The sequence below is a fragment of the Tachyglossus aculeatus genome, chromosome 5, assembly GCF_015852505.1.
Source record: "Tachyglossus aculeatus isolate mTacAcu1 chromosome 5, mTacAcu1.pri, whole genome shotgun sequence".
Classification (NCBI taxonomy): domain Eukaryota; kingdom Metazoa; phylum Chordata; class Mammalia; order Monotremata; family Tachyglossidae; genus Tachyglossus; species Tachyglossus aculeatus.
This window is the reverse complement of record NC_052070.1, coordinates 12,950,749-12,977,986: the sequence shown is the minus strand read 5'-3', so window position 1 is coordinate 12,977,986 and position 27,238 is coordinate 12,950,749.

Sequence of the window (27,238 nt, the reverse complement as noted above, 5' to 3'; positions counted from 1 at the left end):
AAATGAGGAAATGTGCCCCAAACTGTGTTTTAGAAATCTGTTTGGGGCAACAGAATAAAGTGTGTGAAGACTCATTCATTAATTCATTCATCCATTCAATTTATTGAGCACTTACTGTGTGCAAAGCTCTGTACTAAGCACTTGGGAGAGTACAGTGAGAAGCAGCGTGGCCCAGTGGAAAGAGCGCGGGCTTTGGAGTCAGAGGTCATGGGTGGAGTCAGGGGTCATGGGTTCAAATGCCGGCTCCGCCAATGGTCAGCTGTGTGACGTTGGGCAAGTCACTTCACTTCTCTGGGCTTCAGTTCCCTCATCTGTAAAATGGGGATGAAGACTGTGAGCCCCCCATGGGAAAACCTGATCACCTTGTAACCCCCCCAGTGCTTAGAACAGTGCTTTGCACATAGTAAGCGCTTAATAAATGCCATTATTATTATTATTACAATAGAACAATAAATGGACATATCTCTGCCCACAATGAGCTTACAGTCTAGAGATGAGCTGGAGAGAGAAGAGGCTAGAGGCAGGGAGATCTGTGAAGTCTGTAGGATCAGAGCAGAAGAAGGAAACATGGGGTAATAAATAATAATAATTATGGTATTTTTAAGCACTGACTATGTGCCAGGCACTGTTCTAAGCTCTGGGGTGGATTGGACACAGTCCCTGTCCCACATGGGGCTCACAGTCTCAATCCCCATTTTACAGATGAGGGAACTGAGGCCCAGAGAATAATAATAATAATAATAATAATAATAATAATAATAATGGCATTTATTAAGTGCTTACTATGTGCAAAGCACTGTTCTAAGCACTGAATAATAATAATGGTACTTGTTAAGCACTTACTATGTGCCAAGCACCGTTCTAAGCACTGCGGAGGTTACAAGGTGATTAGGTTGTCCCACAGTCTTAATCCTCATTTTACAGATGAGGTAACTGAGGCCCAAAGAAGTGAAGTGACTCGCCCAAGGTCACCTAGCAGACAAGTGACGGAGACAGGATTAGAACCCATGACCTTCTGACTTCCAGCCCTGTGCTCTATACACTACGCCATGCTGCTTTTCATGGGTAAGTCAACTCAAGCTGCTTTCCTTTCTGGGAGTAAATTCCCGCCAATCAATCAGAGCAAGTCTAACCCACACTCGTCTGTTCATCATCATCATCATCATCAATCGTATTTATTGAGCGCTTACTATGTGCAGAGCACTGTACTAAGCGCTTGGGAAATACAAATTGGCAACATATAGAGACAGTCCCTACCCAACAGTGGGCTCACAGTCTAGTACAGAGTGCTAAGTACAGCTTAGTATACTGCTAACTTCTAGACTGTGAGCCCACTGTTGGGTAGGGACCGTCTCTATTTGTTGCCAACTTGTACTTCCCAAGCGCTTAGTACAGTGCTCTGCACACAGTAAGCGCTCAATAAATACGATTGAATGAATGAATGAAAGTGCTAAGTATAGTGCTCTGCACACAGTAAGCGCTCAATAAATACGACTGAATGAATGAAAGTGCTAAGTATAGTGCTTTGCGCACAATAAGCACTCAATAAATAAGACAGAATTGTTCAGCATTTGCCTTCTGTGTCTTCCAACTGTATCTAGTCTCCCAAGCCCTTAGTACAGAGTTCTGTGGAAAGTAAGTGCTCCATAAATGCCACTGATGGATAGATTAATAATAATAATAACAATAATGACATTTATTAAGCACTTACTATGTGCAAAGCACCGTTCTAAGCACTGGGGAGGTTACAAGGTGATCAGGTTGTCCCACGGGGGGCTCACAGTCTTCATCCCCATTTTACAGATGAGGCACAGAGACGTTAAGTGACTTGCCCAAAGTCACACAGCTGACAAGTGGTGAAGTCAGGATTTGAACCCATGACCTCTGACTCCAAAGCCCGTGCTCTTTCCACTGAGCCACACTGCTTCTCGTTTCCTGTCTTGACAGGTCAATTGCTGACTTCCTAGAGTTGGGTTTTTCCTGTTCCTGATGCTAAACTTACAGCCAAGCAACTACTTTAATAATAATAATGAGCCCACTGTTGGGTAGGAACTGTCTCTATATGTTGCCAACTTGTACTTCCCAAGCACTTAGTACAGTGCTCTGCACACAGTAAGCGCTCAATAAATACGATTGATTGATTGATTGATAATGATAGTATTTGTTAAGCGCTTACTATGTGCCAAGCACTGTTCTAAGCACTGGGGGGGAGATCAGAAGTAATCAGGTTGTCCCACGTGGGTCTCACAGTCTTCATCTCCATTTTACAGATGAGGTAACTGAGGGACAGAGAAGTGAAGGGACTTGCCCAGTGTCCCACAGCTGATAAGTGATGGAGCCAGGATTCGAACCCATGACCTCTGACTCCGCAGCCCCGGCTCTTCCCACTGAGCCACGCTGCTTCTCTTTAGTAGTCCTGCTTTGGATTGGCACGATTCTGTTTGTGAGAAGCAGCGTGGCTCAGTGAGAAGCAGCGTGGCTCAGTGGAAAGAGCCCGGGCTTTGGAGTCAGAGGCCATGAGTTCGAATCCTGGCTCCGCCACACGTCTGCTGTGTGACCTTGGGCAAGTCACTTAACTTCTCGGACCCTCAGTTACCTCATCTGTAAAATGGGGATTAAGACTGTGAGCCCCACGCGGGACAACCTGATCACCTTGTATCCCCCCAGTGCTTAGAACAGTGCTTTGCACATAGTAAGTGCTTAATAAATGCCATTATTATGACTTGGCTTATGAAGGAACAGGGACCGACTGCTTTTCTGAACTCCAGAAAAGCATTTATTTCCAGGGAAGATATGAGTGTGAGCCCACTGTTGTGTAAGAACCATCTCTATATGTTGCCAACTTGTACTTCCCAAGCGCTTAGTCCAGTGTTCTGCACACAGTAAGCGCTCAATAAATACTATTGAATGAATGAATGAATGAAATACTAACCAAAAAAAAGCCACCTAATTAGAAAAGAGGCAGGAACACAGCATAGGGAAACTCATTTCAAAATGTAATGAACCATTTAATGACTCAATAATATTTAAGAAGTAGAAGTACCAAATCAAAAGCAGCCCATTTTCGTAGGCTACTATTCTTTAAGCAACCCCATCGAAAGCTGACACTTTGAGGTAAATTGGCTAATTTAGGCTAAAAAAATCTCTAAGTCATGTTAGACAAATACTAAGCCATTTAATAAAGATGCACATTCTATTGGCCAAAATCTCCCTGATATAGTTCTTTCTTATTATAGCTCAGTGGAAAGAGCAAGGGCTTTGGAGTCAGAGGTCATGGGTTCAAATCCCGCCTCCGCCAATTGTCAGCTGTGTGACTTTGGGCAAGTCGCTTAACTTCTCTGTGCCTCAGTTACCTCATCTGTAAAATGGGGATTAAGACTGTGTGCCCCGTGTGGGACAACCTGATCACCTTGTAACCTCCCCAGCGCTTAGAACAGTGCTTTGCACATAGTAAATAATAATAATAATTAATAAATGCCATCATTATTATTATTAAAAGAAACTAGCATAAATTAGGATGCCTGAGTAAAATTCAACCTTAAAGAACTTTTAATAAATACACCACAGGTGTTTGCCAGGAAGCAATGTGGCCTAGTGGATAGGGTACAGGTTCGAGAAAGTCAGAAGGACCTGGGTACTAAATTGGTTCCGCCACATGTCTGCTGTGTGACCCTGGGCAAGTCATTTCACTTCTCTGGGCCTCAGTTCCCTCATCTGCAAAATGAGGATTGAGACTGTGAGCCCCATGTGGGACAGGGACAGTGTACAACCTGATTAGCTTGTATCTACCCCCAGGACTTTGTATAGTGCATAATAATAATAATAATAATAATAATAGTATTTGTTAAGCACTTACTATGTGTCAAGCACTGTTCTAAGCAATGAGAGAGATACAAGAATGGAATTGGGCACATAAGTGAGCACTTAGGCACCACAAGTACTATTACTAGTAATAATAATAATAATGTTGGTATTCATTAAGTGCTTACTATGTGCCAAGTACAGTGCTTTGCACATAGTAAGCGCCTAATAAATGCCATTATTATTATTATTACTGTTCTAAGCTCTAGGGGTAGATACAAGGTAATCAGGTTGTCCCATGTGGGGCTCACAGTCTTCATCCCCATTTTACAGATGAGGTAACTGAGGCGCAAAGAAGTTAAGCACACAGTAAGCGCTCAATAAATACGATTGATTGATTGATTGACTGATTAAGTGAGTTCCCCAAGGTCATACAGCTGACAAGTGGCCGAGCTAGGATTAGAACCCATGACCTCTGTAGTATATAGTAGTAGAAGTATAGGATAAAACTGCTTTAATTTTGCCTGTTGCACTATTTGTGTGTTTAATTAATCACATTTTAAATTTAATTAAATGTAATTGTATCAATGTAATTAATTAATTGTTAAAATTAATTTAATTAATTATCAATACATTTAATTAGATTCATTTAAAAATAAATTAAATTAAATTTGTGTAAATGTGTATTTACAAAAATTTGGACCAAGAAAGATTTAATTTCTCACTCATTAATCACCTTTCTCCCTTGAAGGGATGTCTTATTCTTACAGTCACAGCTGCTGCTATAGAAGGTGGAAAATGAAAATCCACCGGTCGAGTTGGTGAAGGGACTTAGAAGAATCTGGCGTAATCAATCAATCAATCAATCGTATTTATTGAGCGCTTACTGTGTGCAGAACACTGTACTAAGCGCTTGGAAAGTACAAGTTGGCAACATATAGAGACAGTCCCTACCCAACAGTGGGCTCACAGTCTAAAAGAGGGAGACGGAGAACAAAACCAAACATACTAACAAAATAAAATAAATAGAATAGATATGCACAAGTAAAATAAATTAATAGAGTAATAAATATGTACAAACATATATACATATATGCAGGTGCTGCGGGGAAGGGAAGGAGGTAAGATGGGGGGGATGGAGATGGGGACGAGGGGGTAATCAGATTGACCGAGCAGAAAGAACCTGAACCCGGGAGTCAGAGGATCTGAATTCAAATCCTGGCTCCTCCCCCTGCCTCGTGTGTGACCTGGGGAAGTCACTTCACTTCTCCATGCCTCAGTTTCCTCATCTCTATATATGTATATATGTTTGTACATATTTATTACTCTATTTATTTATTTGTTTATTTTACTTGTACACATCTATTCTATTTATTTCATTTTGTTAGTATGTTTGGTTTTGTTATCTGTCTCCCCCTTCTAGACTGTGAGCCCACTGTTGGGTAGGGACCGTCTCTATGTGTTGCCAACTTGTACTTCCCAAGCGCTTAGTACAGTGCTCTGCACCCAGTAAGCGCTCAATAAGTACGATTGATTGATTGATTGATTACGCCAGATTCTTCTAAGTCCCTTTACCAACTCGACCGGTGGATTTCAGCTCATTAAGCGCTCAATAAATATGATTGATTGATTGATTGATCTGTAAAGTGGGGATAAAACGCCTGCTCGCTCTCTCTCTTAGACTGGGAATCCCATGTGCCGCAGGGACTGTGTCCAATGCTCAACCCCAGGGCTTTGGCGCAGAGCAAATTAATGAAAACCACAGTTATTTTTAGCCAGTGAACGATCATTTCTGTAAGGCTTAGCATCCTGGGGTGTGTCAACCTTCAAAATGTTATCCACCCGGTAGAGTCTAGGGCAGAACAATAGCCCTAAGAGAAGTAGTACCGTATGCTCAAGGGCGGTTAACACCAAAGCTTAATTATTATCATTTCAACGCCAGCGTTGTTAGTCATTTTATTGCTACTTCTCCTGCCAGAAACATGAGTTACCCATTATTTCTAGATGCACCTGCTCTGATGCTGGTTCTATTCGACGGGACATTTAGAGGTGAGAAAGCGGTATGATTTCGTCAGCTGTATTCTCCCAATCACTTAGTAATAATAATAATAATGATAATAATGACATTTATTAAGGGCTTACTATGTGCGAGGCACTCTTCTAAGTGCTGGGGAGGTTACAAGGTGATCAGGTTGCCCCACGGGGGGCTCACAGTCTTCATCCCCATTTTACAGATGAGGGAACTGAGGCACAGTGAAGTTAAGTGACTTGCCCCATGAGATGACAGGGAAAACTCCCTTTCATCATTTTGAAACATTATCAAACCACACCATCTTTAAGCGCTTACAATAATAATAATAATAATAATAATAATAATAATAATAATATGTATTTATTAAGCGCTTACTATGTGCAAAGCACTGTTCTAAGCCCTGGGGTAGACACTAGGAAATCAGATGGTCCCACATGGGGCCCACAGTCTTAATCCCCATTTTTAAAGATGAAATAATTGAGACCCAGAGAAGTAAAGTGACTTGCCCCATGAGATGACAGGGAAAACGCCTTTTCATCATTTTCAAACATTATCAGACCACACCACATTTAAGCGCTTACTATAACAATAATAATAATAATAATAATAATAGGCATTTATTAAGCGCTTACTATGTGCAAAGCACTGTTCTAAGCCCTGGGGTAGATACTAGGTAATCAGATTGTCCCACATGGGGCCCGCAGTCTTAATCCCCATTTTTAAAGATGAAATAATTGAGACCCAGAGAAGTAAAGTGACTTGCCCCATGAAATGACAGGGAAAACTCCCTTTCATCATTTTGAAACATTATCAAACCACACCACATTTAATGACCTAATTCATTCCTTCAATCGTATTTATTGAGCACTTATTGACAATTGGAGGAGCCGGGATTTGAACCCATGACCTCTATAATAATAATAATGATGATGATGATGGTATTTGTTAAGCATTTACTATGTGCCAGGCACCGTACTAAGCACTGCGGTGGATACTAACAAATGGAGGTGGAGACAGTCCCTGTCCCACATGGGGCTCAGTCTCAATTCCCATTTTACAGATGAGGTAAACTGACTTGCCCAAGATCACAGAGCAGACAAGTGGCGGAGCCGGGATTAGAACCCATGACCTTCTTACTCCCAGGCCCATGTGCTATCCAGTATATGGATATGCTATCCATCTGTCGTATTTATGGAGCGCTTGCTGTGGGCAGAGCACTGTACTAAGCGCTTGGGAAGTTGGGAAGCAGCATGTTCCTCTAGACTCGTTGTGGGCAGGGAATGTGTCTGTTTATTGTTATATTGTACTCTCCCAAGTGCTTAGCATAGTGCTTTGCACAGTAAGCGCTCAGTAAATACGATTGAATGAATTTAAAGTTTACTATGTGCCAAACACTGTGCTAAGCCTTGGAGTAGGAGGCATAGATCAGACGCAGTCCCTGACCAACAGCTTTAGGGGAGGGAGAGCTACAATTTAAACAGGTTGAAACTTGGAAGCCACTGCCTCATCCTTCTGGACTATAAGCTTGTTGCGGGCAGGGACCGTGTCTACCACCTGTTATATTGTATTCTCACAAATGCTTAGTACGGTGCTCTGCATACACTAGTAAGTGTTCAATAAATACCGTTGATTTTTTTATTGCTTGGTCAGGAAAGATCATTCCACTGGCAACAAATGGGTTTTTAACTCGGACCCAATGGGTTTTTAACTCAGACCCGGGCCACACTTTCTGTTTATTTATTTATTTATTTACTCTATGTGTACATATCTATTCTATTTATTTTATTTTGTTAGTATGTTTGGTTTTGTTCTCTGTCTCCCCCTTTTAGACTGTGAGCCCACTGTTGGGTAGGGACTGTCTCTATATGTTGCCAATTTGTACTTCCCAAGCGCTTAGTACAGTGCTCTGCACATAGTAAGCGCTCAATAAATACGATTGATGATGATGATGGCCTAGCGGAAAGAACCCGGGCTTTGAAGTCAGAGGTCATCGGTTCAAATCCCGGCTCTGCCACTGGTCAGCTGTGTGACTTTGGGCAAGTCACTTCACTTCTCTGGGCCTCAGTTACCTCCTCTGTAAAATGGGGATGAACACTGTGAGCCTCCTGTGGGACATCCTCATCACCTTGTAACCTACCCAGTGCTTAGAACAGTGCTTGGCACATAGTAAGCGCTTAATAAATGCCATCATCATTATTATTCCAATTTGTACTTCCCTAGCGCTTAGTACAGTGCTCTGCACACAGTAAGTGCTCAATAAATACGATTGATGATGATGAAGTCACTTCACTTCTCAGGGCCTCAGTAACCTCCTCTGTAAAATGGGGATTAAGACGGTGAGCCCCACGTTGGACAACCTGGTCACCTTGTAAATTCCCCAGCGCTTAGAACAGTGCTTTGCACATAGTAAGCGCTTAATAAATGCCATCATTATTATTCTTATTATTATTATTATGCCATGCTGCTTCTCGAAGTACTAAGCCCTCTTAGTCCAGTGCTCTTAACACAATAAGTGTTCAATAAATATGATTGAATGAATGAATTAGGCCATTAAATGTGATGTGGTTTGATAATGTTTCAAAATGATGAAAGGGAGTTTTCCCTGTCATCTCATGGGGCAAGTCACTTTACTTCTCTGGGTCTCAATTACTTCATCTTTAAAAATGGGGATTAAGACTGCGGGCCCCATGTGGGACAATCTGATTACCTAGTATCTACCCCAGGGCTTAGAACAGTGCAGGGCACATAGTAAGCGCTTAACAAATAGTATCATCATTATTATTATTATTATTAAAAACCTGGAGAGTTTATTGAGTGTATGAAATGGCCTTGAGATACCCTCAGGTGTTTTCATTTCCTCTGTTTGCTCTCCCTTCTGGGTCACCCTTGCACTTTTAAAAAACTGATATTTGTTAAGTGCTTACTATAATAACAATAACAATTATGATATTTGTTGTTATTTGTTATTTATTAAGTTATTTTCAATATTATTTTATTAATATATTATTTATTAAGTTATATTTATTAAGTTATTTATTAAGATATTTGTTAATACATAATATTTATTATGATATTTTGTTAAGTCTTTTAGACTGTGAGCCCACTCTTTTAGACTGTGAGCCCACTGTTGGGTAGGGACTGTCTCTCTATGTTGCCAACTTGTATTTCCCAAGCGCTTAGTACTGTGCTCTGCACACAATAAGTGTTCAATAAATACAATTGATTGATTAACTATGTGCCAAGCACTGTTCTGAGCACTGGGCTAGATACAAGGCAATCAGGTTATACACACGCCCTGTTCCACATGGAGCTCATAGTCTCAATCCCCATTTTACAGATGAGGTAACTGAGGCACAGAAAAGTTAAGTGACTTGCCCAGGGTCACACAGCAGACAAGCGGGAGAGCCAGGATTAGCCAAGCCCAGGCTCTTGCCATTCGGCCTTGTGCTAGATACTGTTCTAAACTCAGGGGAAGATACAAAGTAATCATTCATTCATTCATTCATTCTTATTTTTTGAGCACTTACTGTGTGCACTGTGTGAACTATTTATTCATTCATTACCCCATGGGACAACCTGATCACCTTGTGACCTCCCCAGCGCTTAGTACAGTGCTTTGCACATAGTAAGCACTTAATAAATGCCGTTATTATTATTATTATTATTAGGACAGTGCTTGGTACGTAGTAAGCGCTTAACAATTTTATTTGTACATACTTATTCTAATTATTTTATTTTGTTAATATGTTTTGTTTCATTGTCTGTCTCCCCCTTCTAGACTGTGAGCCCACTGTTGGGTAGGGACCGTCTCTAGTTGTTGCCAACCTGGACTTCCCAAGCGCTTAGTACAGTGCTCTGCACACAGTAAGCGCTCAATAAATATGATTGAATGAATGAATGAATGAATGTGCAAAGCACTGTACTAAGCGCTTGGGAGAGTTCAAAAACGAACAGACATATTCCCGGCCCACAACAAGCTCACAGCCTACATCGGAGGCTGGAACACTTTGAGAAGCAGCGTGGCTCAGTGGAAAGAGCCGGGGCTTTGGAGTCAGTGGTTGCGGGTTCAAATTCCGGCTTTGCCAATTGTCAGCTGTGTGACCTTGGGCAATTCACTTAACTTCTCTGGGCCTCAGTTACCTCATCTGTAAAATGGGGGTTGACTGTGAGCCCCCCGGGGGACAACCTGATCACCTTGTATCCCCCCAGCGCTTACAACATCATCATCGATCGTATTTATTGAGCGCATACTGTGTGCAGAGCACTGTACTAAGCGCTTGGGAAGTACAAATTGGCAACATATAGAGACAGTCCCTACCCAACAGTGGGCTCACAGTCTAAAAGAACAGTGCTTTGCCCATAGTAAGCGCTTAATAAATGCCGTTATTATTATTATTATTATTCTCTCTTCAATTCGACAATTACTCTCCCTCCTTTCAAAGCCTTATTGAAGGTTCACCTCCTCCAAGAGGCCTTCCCTGATTAAGCCCTCCTTTCTTCTTCTCCCACTCCTTTCTGCTTTGCCCTGACTTGGTCCTTTTATTCACCCCCCTCCCATCCCCACACCACTTATGTCCCTAACCGTCCTTTATTTATTTATGTTACTGTCTGCCTCCCCTTCTAGACTGTAAGCTCGTTGTGGGCAGGGAATGTGTTTACTACATTGTTATACCATTCTCTCCCAAGTGCTTAGTACGGTGCTTTGCACACAGTAAGGGTTCGATAAATAAGATTAATTGATTGATTGAGTGCTTACTATGGGCAAAGCGCTGTCCTAAGCACTTGGCAAAATACAATACAACTCATTGCTCCCAAGGCTTCAACTACCATTTCTACGCTGATGGAGAAGCAGAGTGGCCTAGTGGTTAGAGCCCGGGCTTGGGAGTCAGAAGGTCATGGGTTCTAATCACGCCTCTGCTACCTGCTTACCGTGTGGCCTCGGGCAAGTCACTTTACTTCTCTGTGCCTCAGTTACCTCATCTGTAAAATGGGGATTGAGACTGTGAGCCCCTCCTGGGACAGGGTACTGTGTCCAGGCTGATTTGCTTGTCTCCACCCTGGCACTTAGTACAGTGCCTAGACTGTGAGCCCGCTGTTGGGTAGGGACTGTCCAACTTGTACTTCCCAAGCACTTAGTATTTACTTACTTACTTACTTACTTATTTATTTATTTATTTATTTATTTGCTTATTTACTTATTTATTTATTCATTCATTCATTCATTCATTATTTATTAACTTAAATATATAATTAATTATTTATTTATTGTTTATCAACTTGTTATCTGTTAATATATTTATTTATTTATTTATTTATTTATTTTACTTGTACATATCTATTCTATTTATTTTATTTTGTTAGTATGTTTGGTTTTGTTCTCTGTCTCCCCCTTTTTAGACTGTGAGCCCACTGCTGGGTAGGGACTGTCTCTATATGTTGCCAACTTGTACTTCCCAAGCGCTTAGTACAGTGCTCTGCACACAGTAAGTGTTCAATAAATACGATTGATTGATTGATTAGTACAGTGCTCTGCACACAGTAAGTGCTCAATGAATACGATTGAATGAATGAATGAATGAATGAATAGTAGGAGGGAATAGGATTTAATCCCCATTTTCCAGGTGAGGAAACTGAGGCACGAAGAAGTTCAGTGACTTATCCGAGGTCACATAGCAAACAAGTGATGGAGCCAGGATTAGACTCCAAGATTAGAACCCAGGTCTTCGGACCTTAATGCTTAAGCACTCAGTACAGCTTTCTGCACATAGTAAATGCTCAGGCAGGGAATGTGATAGCGGGCTCTCCCAAGTGCTTAGTAATAATAATAATAATAATAATAATGGCATTTATTAAGCGCTTACTATGTGCCAAGCACTGGGGAGGTTACAAGGCGGTCAAGTTGTCCCACAGGGGGCTCACAGTCTTAATCCCCATTTTACAGATGAGGTAACCGAGGCACAGAGAAAATAAGTGACTTGCCCAAAGTCACACAGCTGACAATTGGCGGAGCCGGGATTTGAACCCATGACTTCGGACTCCAAAGCCCGGGCTCTTTCCACTGAGCCACACTCTGCAAACAGTAAGTGCTCAATAAATACAACTGACTGATGGTCTGATTGATTCTGACCCTTAGGCGCATGCTCTTTCCACTTGGCCTGGCGGGTAGTGGTCTAATTTCAATCAATCAATCGTATTTATTGAGCACTTACTGTGTGCAGAACACTGTACTAAGCGCTTGGGAAATACAAGTTGGCAACATATAGAGACGGTCCCTACCCAACAGTGGGCTCACAGTCTATCCCAGTGCTTAGAACAGTGCTTGGCACGTAGTAAGTGCTTAACGAATACCATCATTATTATTATTCATTCAGCACTTACCATGTCGCAGGCACTGTACGAAGTGCTTCGGTGGATACAAGCAAATCAGGATGGACCCAATCTCTGTCCCACATGGGGGTTCACAGTCTCGATCCCCATTTTCCAGATGAAGTAACTGAGGCCCAGAGAAATAAAGTCACACAGCAGACAAGGGATTAGAAGCCACGACCTTCTGACTCCTGGGCCAGTGGCAAGAGCCCGGGCTTTGGAGTCAGGTCATGGGTTCAAATCCCGGCTCTACCAATTGTCAGCTGTGTGACTTTGGGCAAGTCGCTTCACTTCTCTGGGCCTCAGTTCCCTCATCTGTAAAATGGGATGAAGACTGTGAGCCCCCCGTGGGACAACCTGATCACCTTGTAACCTCCCCAGCGCTTAGAACAGTGCTTTGCACATAGTAAGCGCTTAATAAATGCCATTATTATTATTATTACTATTATTATCACCTAGGCCACCCTGCTTCTCTAAGCACATCGCGTTCAGCACTACAGTACATAGTCCCATATCCATCATCATCATCAATCGCATTTATTGAGCGCTTTCTATGTGCAGAGCACTGTACTAAGCGCTTGGGAAGTACAAATTGGCAACATATAGAGACAGTCCCTACCCAACAGTGGGCTCACAGTCTAAAAGGGGATTTACTTACCTATCCAGAATTTACTTACCTATATCTGTCTCTCTAGAGTGTGAGCTTCTTGTGGGCAGGGAATAAATACGTCTACCAGCTCTGTTGTACTTTGCTCCGTGCATAGCGAACACTCAATAGTTATTTGATTGATACATTGATTGATTGATTGATTGGAGCAGATATAAGAAAATCAGAAGCAACGCATCCCCTGTTCTTCCCAGTCTAAATGGGAGGAAGAACAGGTACTGCATATTGATTTTCCAAATGAGGAGACTGAGGGCCAGAGAGAGCAAGAGCACCTGGAGAGTTTCCAGTCCTCTACCAGTCGCGACTATGGGAGGGAGAGTCAAGCAGTGACATATCCATTCCATTCCTAGCTTGGGGAGTGGCTAGCGAGTGGCAGGCAATCTGCTACAAGTCAAAACTCATCCGCGCTGGGCAGCCAGCGGCGTGGAAGAGAGTCGAGGGTGAAGACTCAAGTTGACTGCTCGGAAGGAGGCAATGGCCAACCACTTCAGGATTTCTACCAAGAAAACTCTCTGGATCCACTGCCAGAACGATTGCAGATAGAGGTGGGGCGTTCTGGGAGAGAGGCGTCCATGGCGTCGCGATGGGTTGGACGTGACTCGACAGCATAAGACAACAACAGCAGGCAAGTGGCAGGGCCTGGGATAAAATCCAGGAATCCCCCGACTCCATGCTCTGCGCTCTTAACTAATATGCAGTTCATGCAGCGTGTTGGAGATCTCCAAAAAGAAGTGAGCTGCACGAACCAAAATGTCCATTTCTTTCTCCATTTTAACGACCTGAGTCTCCTCAGCCTTGCTGGGTATGAGGAGCTGGGTTTGACTTTATTGCCACCAAGGGAACAGGTTAATGGATCTAGGTGGTATTCAAAGATGACTATTCTTTCTTGTTTGGCGGTTAAACGGAAGAGGTTATTATGCTCTTCAGTCATTGCTGGGCTTCCTGACTACAAGAAATAACTTGTTTAGAGAACTTCCAGGGCAGGATTTCGGTTTCGGCAGGAACAGATGCAGTTGAACCTGAGGCCAAGGAGTTTCCAAGTCCCGAGAAAGGGGAGGGATTAGCAGTTCCCCTCCAGAGAGGAGGCTCAAGAAAGTCACTGATGAAGTGGCCTCCTTGGGTCAAGATAGCCGAGTCAGCCCCGAGACTCCAGTTCCCATGATTACGAACTTTTTAAACAGAGCTGGTGAAGGGAGGTCTGGCCAACAGATTGCTCAGAAAAATTCCCTTTCTGGTCCGTGTTTCAGGCACAAAGAGTCCTGAAGAGGAGTGAGGCACTGAACTTAAAAAGGAAAATATGAGTATACAAGGCAGACAGGAGCAGGGACCAAAAAATAAGATATTGACTCACCTCTCTTCCCATCCCTCCCAGCCCCACGCCACTTACGCGCAACCCCGTAATGTATTAATTTCTATGAATGTCTGTCTCCCCCTCTAGACCTTAATTAAGCTCGCTGGAAGCAGGGAATGGGTCTGTTCTATTGTTGTGTTGTCCTCTCCCAAGCGCTTAGTCCAGTGCCCTGCCCGCAGTAAGTGCTCAATAAATACAATAGATTGATTGATTGACTGATAAATGAATGAGAGCCTCTGTGAGAGGCCTCGTCTTTAAGCAGCACTTCCTTCACGAGGCTTTCTGCAGAAACTGAATCTTGGGTCTGTAAAATAATAATAATAATAATTATGGTATATGTTAAGCACTTACCATGTGCCAAGCACTGTTCTAAGCACGGGGGTAGATTCAAGGTAGTCAGCTTGTCCCACGTGGGGCTCACAGTCTTAATCCCCATTTTCCAAATGAGGTAACTGAGGCCCAGAGAAATGAAGTGACTTACCCCAGGTCACACAGCAGACAACTGGTAGAGCCAGGATTAGTAATAGTAATGATGGCATTTATTAAGTGCTTATTATGTGCAATGCACTGTTCTAAGATCTGGGGAGGTTACAAGGTTATCAGGTTGTCCCGTGGGGGGGCTCACAGTCTTTAATCCCCATTTTACAGATGAGGTAACTGAGGCACAGAGAAGTTAAGTGACTTGCCCAGTCACACAGCTGACAACTGACAGAGCCGGGATTTGAACCCATGACCTCTGACTCCAAAGCCCGGGCTCTTTCCACTGAGCCATGCTGCTTCCCTTAAGGAGACATTGGCATGTACAAACTCCTTTCTACTTTTCCACTTGTTTATTCTGAAATAATGGTAATTACGGTGGTTGTTAAGCGTTATATTATGTGCCAGGCACTTTACTAAGCGCTGAGGTGAATACAAGCCAATTGTGTGGACACAGTCCCTGTCCCACGTGGGGCTCACCATCTCAAACTCCATTTTACAGATGAGGTCACTGAGACCCTGAGAAGTTAAGTGACTTGCCCAGGGTCACTCAGAAAGGAAATCAAACATCTTAAAAGTTAAGAGCTTTTTGCTGAAGCATACACACCCTAAATACCCTTTTGCTACCTGCCTGGAGAATTAATTATACATCATTATGTTCATGACTTTTTGAAATTTTAATATTCCCAGCAATATCACCCAACAGGAAAAAAAAATGAATGGACAAATCTAAGGTAATTTTCCTAATGATTAGGAATCAAGCAAAATAACTTGTAAAACAAAAAGGTGAGACAGGAGCTATCGCTGTCGTCTTTTCTGACTACCCAAGGATCTTATCGGACGCTGTGATTAGGGAAAACGATGTTTTAATTGAAATCTAATGGGAAAAAATATTTCCTTGCCTTCAGAAATCCGCCATGGGCAATTGCAGGCCTCTGAGAGCCGAGGGGCCTGGGTTTAAGGCCTGTTAAAGAAGAAGTTCAAAGGATTGGATGGGTTCAGAAATATTTTAAAAGGCTTCCGACAGTCAAGGAGGGGAAGTAAAGGGGATTAATCCTAACTCCTCCGTGCCAGTGGATCTGGAGCTGCTCAAACTCTGGGCTAATGCATCTTGCATTAGTGTTTCGCGTGGAGGAAATCCCTCAAAGTGCCAACGGGCATAAGGGCTTTGGCATCTCTTAAGTAAACCGAAGTTAATCAGGCCAAAAGAGTGTACAGGGGGACAGTCGTTCTCCATACCATTGAGAAAATCATTTCTAGAAGCAGCATGGCGTAGTGGATAAATCAATCAATCAATCAATCGTATTTATTGAGCGCTTACTGTGTGCAGAGCACTGTACTAAGCGCTTGGAAAGTACAAGATGGCAACATATAGAGACGGTCCCTACCCAACAGTGGGCTCACAGTCTAAAAGACTAAGCTCGGGCCCAGGAGTCAGAAGGTCATGGGTTCTAATCCCACCTCCACCACTTGTCCGCTGAGTGACCTTGGACAAGTCACTTCACTTCTCAGGGCCTCAGTTGCCTCATCTGTAAAATGGGGATTGAGACAGCGAGACCCACCTGGGACAGGGATTTTGCCCCAACTGATTTGCTTGTATCCTCCCTGGTGTTTAGTACAGCTGTGTCAGCTTTGTTTTGTCAGCTTTGTGACTTTGGGCAAGTCACTTAACTTCTCTGTGCCTCAGTTACCTCATCTGTAAAATGAGGATCAAGACTGTGAGCCCCACATGGGACAACCTGATCACCTTGTATCCCCCCCAGCCCCCAGAGCTTAGAACCGTGCTTTGAACATAGTAAGTGCTTAATAAATGCCATTATTACTATTATTACAGAGTTTGGCATATAATAAGCACTGAACAAGTACCTTGATTATTAATGGGCAGGGAATGTGTCGGTTCACTGATGCACTGTACTCTCCCAAGCGTTTAGTATGGCGCTCTGCACCCAGTAAGAGCTCAATAAACACTAATGAATGATGATGATGATGATGGCATTTATTAAGCGCTTACTATGTTCAAAGCACTGTTCTAAGTGCTGGGGAGGTTGCAAGGTGATCAGGTTGTCCCACGGGGGGCTCACAGTCTTAATCCCCTTTTTACAGATGAGGGAACTGAGGCCCAGAGAAGTGAAGTGACTTGCCCAAAGTCACCCAGCTGACAATTGGCGGAGCCAGGATTTGAACTATGAATGAATTATGAATAATGAATGAATTATTATTACTATTATAGTATTTGCTAAGCACGTAATTGAAGTCCCTTCAAAGCCCTACTGAGAGCTCACCTCCTCCAGGAGGCCTTCCCAGACTGAGCCCCCTCCTTCCTCTCCCTCTCCTCCCCCTCCCCATCCCCCCGGCCTTACCTCCTGCCCCTCCCCACAGCACCTGTATATATGGATATATGTTTGTACATATTTATTACTCTATTTATATTATTTGTACATATTTATTCTATTTATTTTATTTTGTTAATATGTTTTGTTCTGTTCTCTGTCTCCCCCTTCTAGACTGTGAGACCACTGTTGGGTAGGGACCGTTTCTATAGGTTGCCAACTTGAACTTCCCAAGCGCTTAGTACAGTGCCCTGCACACAGTAAGCCCTCAATAAATACGAATGAATGAATGAATGAATGAATAGAACAGACCCATTCCCTGCCCAGACAGAAGACTGACTAAAACCATCATGGCCAGAAGTGAGGTTTCTCTGTCCCATAACCTCCTTTGACACTTTATTTTAGCGTTTAATCACCCGAATGATAATAATGATAATTGTGGTATTTGTAAAGTGCTTATTATGTGCCAGGCACTATACTAAGTGCTTGGAGAGGAATACAAGCAAATCGGATTGGACACAGTCCCTGTCCCACATTGGGCTCACAGCCGTTTTACAGATGAGGTAAATGAGGCACAGAGAACTGAAATGACTTGTCCAAGGTCACACAGCAGACAAGTGGCAGAGCTGAGGTTAGAACCCATGACTTTCTGACTCCTAGGCCCGGATTATATCCACTAAACCATGTGAAACACTCGTACCGCATCAATTAGAATCCCAGTGAGGACAGGACCAAAATATATTCGTTGTTTCTCTCTTCCCAAAGGGGATTCCCTCTGTTTCTGAAGGAATTAACATTAGTCTGTCAGCAGTTATCCTTCAAAAGACTCTAAAAGCAGTGTGGTCTAATAATAATTATTATTATGGTATTTGTTAAGTGCTTACTATGTGTCAAGCACTGTTCTAAGCACTGGGATAGATACAAGGTAATCAAGTTGGACACAGTCCCTGTCCCACATGGGGCACGCAGTCTCTATCCTCATTTTGCAGATGAGGTAACTGAGGCCCAGAGAAGTGAAGTGACTTGTCCAAGGTCACACAGCAGACAAGTGGCAGAGCCGGGATTCGAACCCACAACCTCTGACTCCCAGGCCTGTGTTCTATCCACTAGGCCATGCTGTTTCACTAGTGGAAAGAGCACAGGCCTTGGAACCAGAGGACCTGGGTTCTAATCCCAGTTCCACCACTTGTCTGCTGTGTGACTTTGCACAAATCTCTTATTTCTCTGGGCCTTTTACCTCACCTGGAAAATGGGGATTAAGGCTGGGATCCCCCTCGGGAAAATAGGCTGTGTCCGACCTAAGTTGCAAAAGAGAAGCAGCGTGGTTTAGTGGAAAGAGCACGGGCTCGGGAGTCAGAGGTTGTGGGTTCTAATCCCTGCTCCGCCACTTACCAGCTGTGTGACTTTGGGGAAGTCACTTCACTTCTCTGTGTCTCAGTTACCTCATCTGTAAAATAGGGATTAATCAATCAATCAATCAATCATATTTATTGAGCATTTACTGTGTGCAGAGCACTGTACTAAGCGCTTGGGAAGTACAAGCTGGCAACATATAGAGACAGTCCCTACCCAACAGTGGGCTCACAGTCTAAAAGGGGATTAAGACAGTGAGCCCCACGTGGGACACTGTTCTAAGCAAGGGGATAGATACAAGGTTATCAGGTTGTCCCACTTATGGCATTTATTAAGTGCTTACTATGAGCAAAGCACTGTTCTAAGCGCTGGAGGGATACAAGGTGATCAGGTTGTCCCATGGTGGTGGTGGGGGGGTTTCACAGTCTTCATCCCCATTTTACAGATGTGGGAACTGAGGCGCAGAGAACTTGAGTGACTTTCCCCCTTCTAGACTGTGAGCCCACTGTTGGGTAGGGACGGTCTCTATATGTTGCCAACTTGTACTTCCCAAGCGCTTAGTCCAGTGCTCTGCACACAGTAAGCGCTCAATAAATATGATTGATTGATTGATTGGGGCTCACAGTTTTGACGCCCACTTTAAAGATGAGGTAACTGAGGCCCAGAGAAGTGACATGACTTACCCTAAATCACACAACAGACAAGTGGAGGAGTTGGGATTAGAACCCACATCCTCTGACTCCCAAGCCCGGGCTCTTGTCACAAAGCCACATTGCTTCTCACTAGACTATGCGGCTTCCCATTCCCTGCCCATGAGGGACTTTTGGTCTAATCAATCAATCAAATTTATTGAGCTCTGTCTCCCCCTTCTAGACTGTGAGCCTGTTGTTGGGTAGGGGACCATCTCTATAATGTTGTCAACTTTGTACTTCCCAAGCGCTTAGTACAGTGCTCTGCACACAGTAAGCGCTCAATAAATATGATTGTAAGTAGTTTTGTAAGTAGATTGTAGTAGTAGTTAGAGAAGCAGCGTGGCTCAGTGGAAAGAGCCCGGGCTTTGGAGTCAGAGGTCATGGGTTCAAATCCCCGCTCCGCCAATTGTCAGCTGTGTGACTTTGGGCAAGTCACTTAACTTCTCTGTGCCCCAGTTCCCTCTTCTGGAAAATGAGGATAAGACTGTGAGCCCCACGTGGAACAACCAGATCACCTTGTATCCCCCCAGCGCTTAGAACAGTGCTTTGCAATCAATCAATCAATCAATCAATCGTATTTATTGAGCGCTTACTATGTGCAGAGCACTGTACTAAGCGCTTGGGAAGTACAAATTGGCATCACATAGAGACAGTCCCTACCCAACAGTGGGCTCACAGTCTAAAAGGGGGAGACAGAGAACAGAACCAAACATACCAACAAAATAAAATAAGTAGGATAGAAATGTACAAGTAAAATAAATAAATAAATAAATAAATAGAGTAATAAATATGTACAACCATATATACATATATACAGGTGCTGTGGGGAAGGGAAGGAGGTAAAACGGGGGGATGGAGAGGGGGACAAGGGGGAAAGGAAAGAAGGGGCTCAGTCTGGGAAGGCCTCCTGGAGGAGGTGAGCTCTCAGCAGGGCCTTGAAGGGAGGAAGAGAGCTAGCTTGGCGGATGGGCAGAGGGAGGGCATTCCAGGCCCGGGGGATGACGTGGGCCGGGGGTCGATGGCGGGACGGGCGAGAACAAGGCCCAGTGAGGAGGTTAGCGGTGGCAGAGGAGCGGAGGGTGCGGGCTGGGCAGTAGAAGGAGAGAAGGGAGGTGAGGTAGGAGGGGGCGAGGGGATGGACAGCCTTGAAGCCCAGGGTGAGGAGTTTCTGCCTGATGTGCAGATTGATCGGTAGCCATTGGAGGTTTTTGAGGAGGGGAGTAATATGTCCAGAGCGTTTCTGGACAAAGATAATCCGGGCAGCAGCATGAAGTATGGATTGAAGTGGAGAGAGACACGAGGATGGGAGATCAGGGAGAAGGCTAGTGCAGTAGTCCAGACGGGATAGGATGAGAGCTTGAATGAGCAGGGTAGCGGTTTGGATGGAGAGGAAAGGGCGGATCTTGGCAATGTTGCGGAGCTGAGACCGGCAGGTTTTGGTGACGGCTTGGATGTGAGGGGTGAATGAGAGAGCGGAGTCGAGGATGACACCAAGGTTGCGGGCTTGTGAGATGGGAAGGATGGTAGTGCCGTCAACAGAGATGGGAAAGTCAGGGAGAGGACAAGGTTTGGGAGGGAAGACAAGGAGCTCAGTCTTCGACATGTTGAGCTTTAGGTGGCGGGCGGACATCCAGATGGAGATGTCCTGAAGGCAGGAGGAGATGCGAGCCTGGAGGGAGGGGGAGAGAGCAGGGGCAGAGATGTAGATAGTAAGCACATAGTAAGCACTTAATAAATGCCATCATTATTATTATTATTAGTTTTCCTGGAAACTAGGCCTCCTTGATCGCCTCTGGGTGGGCTTGAGTGGCAAAGCAAGCCTTTCACAACTCATCTTCCCTTTGTTCTCTGGTCTTCTGAAAGGAGTAGCTGAGAACAAGATAAACCTTTCTTCTTGATCTAATCAGGATCCCTGGGCTGCTTCTAGATGGGATTTAATCACGTTGAGAACAAAGAAGAGGTTGGATGGGAAAACCCATCCCAAGGAGTTATCTCTGCCTATCCTGATGTATTTATCCTGTATTGTACTCTTTGATTAATAATAATAATGGTATTTGGGTTTTTATGGCATTTATTAAGCGCTGACTATGTGCAAAGCACTGTTCTAAGCGCTGGAGGGATACAAGGTGATCAGGTTGTTCCATGGTGGGGGGGGGGGGGGGCTCACAGTCTTCATCCCCATTTTACAGATGAGGGAACTGAGGCCCAGAGTAGTTAAATGACTTGCCCAGTCACACAGCTGACAATTGGCGGAGAGGGATTTGAACCCATGACCTCTGACTCCAAAGCCCAGGCTCTTTCCACTGAGACACGCTGCTTCTGTAAGTACTTTGTTAAGAGCTTACTATGTGCCAGGCACTGTACTAAGCACTAGGGTGGGTACGAGCAAATTGGTTTGGACACAGTCCCCAATCCAAATGGGGTTCGCACACGCTCAATCCCCATTTTCCAGATGAGATCACTAAGGCACAGAGAAGTGAATTGACTTGCCCAAGGTCACACAGCAGACAAGAAGCAGCATGGCAGAGTGGATAAGGCACATGCCCAGGAGTCAGAAGGTCATGGGTTCTAATCCTGACTCTGCCGCACATCTGTCGTGTGGCCTTGGGCAAATCACTTTACTTAATAATAATAATAATAATAATGGTATTTGTTAAGTGCTTACTATGTGCAAAGCACTGTTCTAAGCGCTGAGGGGGAAACAAGGTGTTGAGGTTGTTCCACGGGGGGCTCACAGTCTTAATCCCCATTTTACAGATGAGGGGACTGAGGCTCAGAGATGTTAAGTGACTTGCCCAAGGTCACACAGCAGACATGTGGCGGAGCTGGAATTCGAACACATGACCTCTGATTCCAAAGCCTGGGCTCTTTCCACTGAACCACGCTACTTCTCTGACACTGTGGACCACCCCCTTCTCCTCAACACACTGTCTGACCTTGGCTTCACAGACTCCGTCCTCTCCTGGTTCTCCTCTTATCTCTCCGGTCGTTCTTTCTCAGTCTCTTTTGCAGGCTCCTCCTCCCCCCTCCCATCCTCTTACTGTGGGGGTTCCCCAAGGTTCAGTGCTTGGTCCCCTTCTGTTCTCGATCTACACGCACTCCCTTGGTGACCTCATTCGCTCCCACGGCTTCAACTATCATCTCTACGCTGATGACACCCAGGTCTCCATCTCTGCCCCTGCTCTCTCCCCCTCCCTCCAGGCTCGCATCTCCTCCTGCCTTCAGGACATCTCCATCTGGATCAATCAATCAATCAATCAATCGTATTTATTGAGCGCTTACTATGTGCAGAGCACTGTACTAAGCGCTTGGGAAGTACAAATTGGCATCACATAGAGACAGTCCCTACCCAACAGTGGGCTCACAGTCTAAAAGGGGGAGACAGAGAACAGAACCAAACATACCAACAAAATAAAATAAGTAGGATAGAAATGTACAAGTAAAATAAATAAATAAATAAATAAATAGAGTAATAAATATGTACAACCATATATACATATATACAGGTGCTGTGGGGAAGGGAAGGAGGTAAGATGGGTGGATCTGGATGTCTGCCTGCCACCTAAAGCTCAACATGTCGAAGACTGAACTCCTTGTCTTCCCTCCCAAACCTTGTCCTCTCCCTGACTTTCCCATCTCTGTTGACGGCACTACCATCCTTCCCGTCTCACAAGCCCGCAACCTTGGTGTCATCCTCGACTCCGCTCTCTCATTCACCCCTCACATCCAAGCCGTCACCAAAACCTGCCGGTCTGAGCTCCGCAACATTGCCAAGATCCGCCCTTTCCTCTCCATCCAAACCGCTACCCTGCTCGTTCAAGCTCTCATCCTATCCCATCTGGACTACTGCATCAGCCTCCTCTCTGATCTCCCATCCTTGTGTCTCTCTCCACTTCAATCCATACTTCATGCTGCTGCCCGGATTATCTTTGTCCAGAAACGGTCTGGGCATATTACTCCCCTCCTCAAAAACCTCCAATGGCTACCAATCAATCTGCGCATCAGGCAGAAACTCCTCACCCTGGGCTTCAAGGCTGTCCATCCCCTCGCCCCCTCCTACCTCACCTCCCTTCTCTCCTTCTACTGCCCAGCCCGCACCCTCCGCTCCTCCGCCGCTAATCTCCTCACCGTACCTCGTTCTCGCCTGTCCCACCATCGACCCCCGGCCCACGTCATCCCCCGGGCCTGGAATGCCCTCCCTCTGCCCCTCCGCCAAGCTAGCTCTCTTCCTCCCTTCAAGGCCCTGCTGAGAGCTCACCTCCTCCAGGAGGCCTTCCCAGACTGAGCCCCTTCCTTCCTCTCCCCCTCGTCCCCCTCTCCATCCCCCCCATCTTACCTCCTTCCCTTCCCCACAGCACCTGTATATATGTATATATGGTTGTACATATTTATTACTCTATTTATTTATTTATTTATTTTACTTGTACATATCTATCCTATTTATTTTATTTTGTTAGTATGTTTGGTTTTGTTCTCTGTCTCCCCCTTTTAGACTGTGAGCCCACTGTTGGGTAGGGACTGTCTCTATGTGTTGCAAATTTGTACTTTCCAAGTGCTTAGTACAGTGCTCTGCACATAGTAAGTGCTCAATAAATACGATTGATTGATTGATTGATTGATTCTCTGTGTCTCAATTACCTCACCTAGAAAATGGGGATTAAGACTGTGAGCTCTATGCAGGTTAGGGACTATGTCTAAACCGATTTGCTTGGATCCACCCTAGGGTGTAGTATAGTGCTTGGCACATAGAGAGTGCTTAACAAGTACCATAATTATTATTTTTATTTATCATTACTATGTGGCTGAGAGTGAGGAGTTTTTGCTTGATGCGTAGGTTGACTGGCAGCTACTGGAAATTTTTGTGGAGGGGAGTAATGTGCCCAGAGCGTTTCTGCACAAAGATGATCCGGGCATCACTTGGATGCCGGGCAAAACTTGGCATGGCTCAGTGGAAAGAGAATGGGCTTTGGAGTCAGAGGTCATGGGTTCCATTCCCGGCTCCTCCAATTGTCAGCTGTGTGACTTTGGGCAAGTCACTTCACTTCTCTGTGCCTCAGTTACCTCATCTGTAAAATGGGGGATTAAGACTGTGAGCCCCCGTGGGACAACCTGATCATCTTGTAATCTCCCCAACACTTAGAACAGTGCTTTGCACATAGTAAGTGCTTAAAAATGCCATTATTATTATTATAATTATTATTACTACAATATAACAGAGTTGGTAGACACATTCCCTTCCCATAACGAGCTTACTGTCTGAAATCTACTGATATTATTTACCTATTTGAGAGGATAAGTATCATTTGCTCTGGTGCTGAAGGCCAAGGATATGTTATTGTTGTTGCTTATAGCTCATAATAATAATTCATTCATTCAATCGTATTTATTGAGCGCTTACTGTGTGCAGAGCACTGTACTAAGCGCTTGGGAAGTACAAGTTGGCAACATATAGAGACGGTCCCTACCCAACAGTGGGCTCACAGTCTAGGAAGGGGACACAGAGAACAAAACAAAACATATTAACAAAATAAAATAAATAGAATAAATATGCACAAATAAAATAAATAAATAGAGTAATAAATTCATATAAACAAATACATATATACAGGTGCTGTCGGGAAGGGGAGGAGGTAAGGTGGGGGGAGGGGGGGGGGAGAAGGGGGAGGCTATTTATTAAGCATTTACTATATGCCAGGCACTGTACTAAGTGCTGGGGTGAATACAAGCAAATCGGGTTGGACACGGACCCTGTCCCATGTGGGGCTCACAGTCTCAATCCCCATTTTACAGATGAGGTCACTGAGGCCTGGAGAAGTGACGTGACCTGCCCAAGGCCACACAGCAGACAAGTGGTAGAGCTGAGGTTAGAACCGCAGAGAAGCAGCGTGGCTTAGTGGAAAGGGCTCGGGCTTTGGTAGTCAGAGGTCGTGGGTTCTAATCCTCACTCTGCCACTTACCAGCTGTGTGACTTTGGGCAAGACACTAAACTTCTCTGGGCCTCAGTTACCTCATCTGTAAAATGGGGATTAGGACTGTGAGCCCCACTTGGGACACATGGGACAATCTGATTACCTTGTATCTACCCCAGTGCTTAGAACACAGTAAGCACTTAACAAATACCATCATCTGGAAAATGGGGATTAAGACTGTGAACCCCTATGGGACAACCTGATTACCTTGTATCTCCCCCAGAGATTAGAACAGTGTTTGGCATATAGTAAATGCTTAACAAATACCAAAATAATAATAATAATAACACATGACTAGCGTGGAAGCAGCGTGGCTCAATGGAAAGAGCAGGGGCTTTGGAGTCAGAGGTCATGGGTTCAAATCCCAGCTCCGTCAACTGTCAGCTGTGTGACTTTGGGCAAGTCACTTCACTTCTCTGTGCCTCAGTTACCTCATCTGTAAAATGGGGATTAAAACTGTGAGCCCCCCATGGGACAACCTGATCACCTTGTAAACTCCCCAATCAATCAATAAATCATATTTATTGAGCACTTACTGTGTGCAGAGCACTGTACTAAGCACTTGGGAAGTACAAGTTGGCAACATATAGAGACAGTCCCTACCCAACAGTGGGCTCACAGTCTAAAAGAACAGTGTTTTGCACATAGTAAGCGCTTAATAAATGCCATTATTATTATTATGACCAGGGCCATCCTCTAACCTCTACCCCACACTGCTATTTGTACCTCTTTCCAGGTTTAACTCTTTTAATATTGTCTCAATCGTATTTATAGAGCACTTACTTTGTGCAGAACACTATACTGAGCACTTGGAAGAGCACAGTACAACAGAGTTGGTTTACGCGTTCCCTGCGCAGGATGAGCTTACAGTCTAGAGGGGGAGACTGCCATTAATATAAATAAATACATTACAGAGGTGTACATAAGTGCTGTGAAGCTGAGGGGAGGAGGGAATAAAAGGTGCAAATCAAAGTACTAGGGTGAGGTAGAAGGGAGTGGGAGAAGAGGAAAGGAGGGTTTAGTCAGGGAAGGCCTCTTGGAGGAGATGGGCATTCAATAAGGCTCTGAAGGTGGAGATGAGTCATTGTCTGTTGGATTAATAAATGTCATTATTATTATTATTATTATTATTATTATTATTATTATTATTATTATTATTATCTGAGGAGGGAGGGCATTCCAGGCCAGAAGCAGGACGTGGGCCAGGGGTCGGCGATGAGATAGACGAGGTGCAGTGAGTAGGTTGGCTTTAGAAGAGGGAGGAATGCGGGCTGGATTGGAGTTAAAAATCAGGTAAGTAATGTAGAAGAGGGTAAGATGATTGGAGGCTTTAAAGCCGACGGTAAGGAGTTTCTGTATTCATTAATTCAATCGTATCTACTGAGTGCTTACTGCGGGCAGAGCAATAATAATAATAATAATAATGGCATTTATTAAGTGCTTGCTATGTGCAAAGCACTGTTCTAAGCGCTGGGGAGGCTACAAGGTGATCAAGTTGTCCCACGGGGGGCTCACAGTCTTAATCCCCATTTTACAGATGAGGGAACTGAGGTGCAGAGAAGTGAAGTGACTTGCCCAAAGTCACACAGCAGACAACTGGTGGAGCCGGGATTTGAACCCCTGACCTCTGACTCCAAAGCCCGGGCTCTGAGCCACGCTGCTTCTCAATGTTCTGAGCTTTTGGGAGAGTGCAGTGGAAAAATGAACAGACACATTCCCTGGCCACGACGAGCTTACAGTCCTGATTGTGGGAGGGGAGGAAGGTCTCCACACGGTCATGCTATTTCTTTATAATTCTTCTTATATTTCTTTATACTCCTTTATAACCCTGCCTTATTCCCCACTCCCTTCTCAATCTGGACTGTAAACGCCCCTTATCCAGACTGTAAACTTGTTGTGGGAAGGAATATGTCTAACAACTCTGATATATTGGACTCTCCCAAGCACTTAGTACAGCGCTCAGCACACAGTAAGCACTCAGTAAATATGATTGATCCATTGATTCTGTATCTCATTTTGAAGTTTGTCCATTTACCCATCAGGTCTCTGAGACTTCTGGGATTAGCCAAATAGGCATTTTGTTATCCAACTTATTCCATTCCATTCAATCATATTTATTGAGCACTTTCTGTGTTCAGAGCACTGTACTAAGCACTTGGGAGAGTACAGTACAATCATAAACAGACACATTTCTTGTCCA